This window comes from Lathyrus oleraceus, chromosome 5, assembly GCF_024323335.1.
Source record: "Lathyrus oleraceus cultivar Zhongwan6 chromosome 5, CAAS_Psat_ZW6_1.0, whole genome shotgun sequence".
Lineage (NCBI taxonomy): Eukaryota > Viridiplantae > Streptophyta > Magnoliopsida > Fabales > Fabaceae > Lathyrus > Lathyrus oleraceus.
The window spans coordinates 98,507,667-98,511,981 of NC_066583.1; the positions used below are offsets into that span (position 1 = coordinate 98,507,667).

General features: G+C 29.9%; 1 long non-coding RNA gene across 1 annotated transcript; it reads left to right on the top strand.

Annotated features, from left to right (window-relative positions):
- The first annotated feature begins 1,260 nt into the window (after positions 1-1,260).
- On the top strand, positions 1,261-2,545 carry LOC127087907 (uncharacterized). The gene is made up of 2 exons (XR_007790076.1): positions 1,261-1,761; positions 2,287-2,545. It is a non-coding gene; the product is annotated as an uncharacterized LOC127087907 (long non-coding RNA).
- Positions 2,546-4,315: the final 1,770 nt, after the last annotated feature.

A 4,315-nucleotide genomic window follows, 5' to 3' on the forward strand; every position in this document is an offset into this window, starting at 1 on the left:
ATGCTGGAAAAGTACCAGAGTATTCAGAGTAAATACAAGGACCTTAAACAAGTCCAAATAGTTGCTTCTGAAACTCGCAGTGAGCTTGAGAAAGATATTTCCTCTCTACAGTGGTGGATGAAGCATTGCTTGGCATCATCTTAAGACAAAATGTCTTTCATTTTTGAAAAGGGTTTAACGGTTGTACCAAGAGGCAAAAATGTTTGAATGTGTTTGATGAATTTTTGGGTTTGAAAGACGAGTATTTATGACTTGCAAGCTCTTACAACTTGAATCTAATAATCGGAACTGCGACTGGACTTTTCACCTCGGTAATCTTTTTCTTCCAATTTTGTTATGAAGATGATCAAAGTTGTTAAGAGTTAGTTATTTTGAATTTATTTGGAAAAGGAACTTGACGTTGGATCAAGCTTTTTATTGACAGTTAAGAAAAAGTTTGAAGTGCTTTTATGGAGATGAAGTGAAATGAATGGAAATGATTGATGGTTTGTCTTAAGTAAAGTGTCTCGACGTTGGATCGAGTGTTTTATATTTTTTTGTTCTTTTAAAAAAGTGTTGATTTTATATTTAGTTTTTTTTTTATATATTATATATTTAATTATTATTCTACCTAAATAAATAAAATAGAAAGTAGTAAAGAAATAAATACACAATTACAAATAAAGGGTTGGGGGTACATTTTAAAAATCGGGGGATAATGATGCAATAAAGCAAATAAATAATAAATATAAGAAATTAAAAACTAAACAAACAAACATGCAAATAATGACAATCATAAAATCAAAACAAAATTAATTCTAAAGGAAAAACAAGGTTATATATTTTAGTTTAGTTTAGTTTTTTTTTAAATTAGGATATTATTATATTCTTTATATTTTTATATAGATATAAAAGCAAACAGGAACTAAGTTCCTATCATATAAAAACAAATAAATAAAATAAAAATAAACTACGATTTTTAAGGAACCTAATCTCTCTTTCTATATATATATATTTTGAAAAAAAACATTAATTATTATTATATATTCTAAAATTAGGAGATCTTACTTTATTTCAAAGATAAAACTTGAATAAAGAAAATATTTTTTTATTATTTTTGTTTTGATATATTAAAAAAAACTCAAAATTAAATTTAATGAAAAGGTTGGTTCTATTTTATATTTATTTTATTTTTTCTAAAAGAAACTAAACAAATGAAAAGGTAGTTGGGCCTATGACGGAAAGGTCATAAGGTGGCGGGTTATAGATTTGTTGGCCTGGATCTGAATCATGAAGCCAAGTTTTAAAAAAAGAACCCTAATTTGTTCTAAAACAGTTGCTTCCCATTTTCTTACGAAACACACTCGTCAAACTCACCACAAGAAAAAGATCAACTCTCACGATCTCTCTTTCTCTCTTCTAAAATCGTGCATCCCCCATTCAGTTTGCATAAACCACAATTTTCGTCCTAAACAAAACTCTCCCTCATCTCTCTTATATGTAATTGAGATTTAGAGAAAACAAGCTAGCAAAATCCCCTGGTAAAAAAATCAAAATCAACCTCAGAAACTAAGTCCTCTCAAACACGACACTTTACATGTTATGGAAAATATAGCAACATCAAAATGCACAAAAAAAAGGAATTGTACATAAAAGAAAGAAACAAAACAAAGGCGACACAAGACAAACGAAAATGGTTACAATCCCAAAGCAAGTAGTATATGAGAAAGGATGCAAAAAACGAGCTACTTATTTGACTAACAGTTCTGACGCAAATACCAGGTAATATTGCTTTTTTCAATTCCATTGCTTTTCCTTTTTGCTTGCGTGTATGACTGTTTTTTTCTTCCTACCGTTTGTTATCAGTTCACTAGGACCCCTACTTATCATTGTATCTTCATGTTTATCTTAACGTACTTTTCTTGAAAGTGGCTAGTTTTTTTTACAGTTCAATATGTTATGATGTAGCTAGGTTTTTTGATGATGTTCAAATTTACTGGGATATCTGTTGTTTGATGGCTGCCTCTTGGGTTTCTTTTTTCTCCTTCTTTTAATGTTATGTTAATGTTACTTTTATACAGTGAAGATTAGGGTTTGAGATGTATGTTTGCTGCAGAAAAAAGATGAGAGTTGTAATGGTCTATTATACTTTCTAAAATGTCATATTGGTCTTGCCATTTTAGTGTAAGCTTATGTTGTGTATCAAAAATGAAATGATTTGCTTTGCATTTTTCTATTTTGACTTTTTGCTTGGTACTTTCTTTCCATAATCATGCTAACTTGCTGCTTTTTTTCTGCTTGCATAAGACAAAACAAGTGCTCAAATGGTGTATGAGGTGTTGTACTATGTTTCTACGTGGGCTGAATTTTTTATGCTCCACTATTCATGACAGCAAGCCACAATAACATATAGAGCTCAAAGTTGAGAGGATCCATTTGAGAAAGCCCTCCCCCTTTAATTAATTTAAAAATTGATGTAAATACCACTTATGTATTATGTAAAATAAATAAATGAGAGATTAATCTTGATAGCAAAATGTTTTCTTAATATAATGGTGTTTAATTATTTGACTTGTGTATCCCATCTAATCTTGCAAATTGTAACACAAAGATAAAGCTTCAAAACTATTTCCCAATTAACACAAGAAAAAAGTTTAAAATTTAACCAATATGTATGCATGAATGAATGGAGGTGACTCTAATTGATTAAAAATCAACCAAAACCCTAAGAAAAACTCATAAAGAGAAAATCCTTAAGCATATAAATTAACAAATGTTAGGTGAGTTTCAAAACAAATGCCAATTATGGACATGTAACATATGTATGGAGGAACGTATGAACTGGTCGAAACAAAACAAAGTAAATATTAATCTTGACTTATGCATGAAAAATGAAACCTTTATGACCATGTGCAATGGTTATAAGGAGTCATTTCAAATAATGAGATGCAGATGAATGAATGTCAATAAGTGAATGCAGATGAATTAGGTGGAGCAAAATTTAGGGTATGACATATGCCAAATATCATTTTGTTGCATGTAGCTTGTCTATCTTCGTGTTTTATATCTGATCTTTATTGTTGTATATTCTTCTTGGCTATTTAGCTCTGGAATTATTTGTTTATGGATTAGTTATTTGGTTTAGAGACACATTTTGATCTATCTCTTTTTGATATTGTCAAAGGGGGAGAAACTTAAATATGAGTCTATAATTGTTTTATGAGTTTTATATTAGGGCTTGTATGCAATGTTTTAGTGAGGGCATAATCATTTTTGCTTTTGGCAAAAATTCGAATCAATTCCAAGTGAAAGCTTGTCAAGCATCAAAAAGAGGGAGAATTTAGTTGTGTGTCCCTAACACATTCATGTGGAACACCCTAATACTATGGTTTTGTTGCTTATCTTATCACTTTTGTTTTCATATGCTTTTGTTTATTAAGTCTCCTTCATAATTGCATATCCTCTTCGAATCAAGTTTTTGAAACAAATCGTTTTAGCATGCATAAACCAACAATTATGTTTGAACTTGATCATGATATTTTTAGTCAATTGTATGAGTGAATGGAATAAGAAGCATGTGTGTTATTGATTCAAGTTAGGTGGAAAGAAAAATCTCAAAGTATCTTGAAAGTCATTAAAATATAGATTTTTTGTACTCAAATCAAATTGAATAGAGGCAAATCTATGGTTTTTCAAACTCTCTGAATCAGATCATACTTTTAACTTTATTCGAATCAGGCAACTTTGAGATTCAAATCACATGTTGCACTTGATTCAAATTAGACTTATCTAGGTCACCTCTGGTTCACTTGATTCAAATCAGACTTTACACTTGATTCAAATCAGACAAGCCTTTCCTTATTTCTCATTTGGCTCCATTTGAATTGATTTAAAGTAGATTTTTCACTTGATTCAAATAATGGGCTTTCTGATTCGAATCACATAATACACTTTCTTCGAATCAAATGAGAAATGAGTCAAAATCAATTTTCCTTCTTACTCCACTTCACATGCCCATTTGACTCAAATCATGAAATGCTCTTGATTCGAATCTAACTAAATTGTTCCATTCATTTGTGTACTTAATCTCAAACACATATAAAATCTTTTTCTCATCATTGTTCATGTGTGAATCTCATAATCAACATTCTGATTTTCTGTGAAACCAACACCCTCTATTTTTGAAATTTCAAAGCTCTTGAAACGAAGTTCTTACATCTTCAACCTCAAGTTTAATTTCATATCTTAATCATGAGAGATTTGTAATTGATTAAGGGAGACAACATCTTGAAACTAATCATTCTTGAATATTTGGTTGAGATTTTCAGGTAGTTTT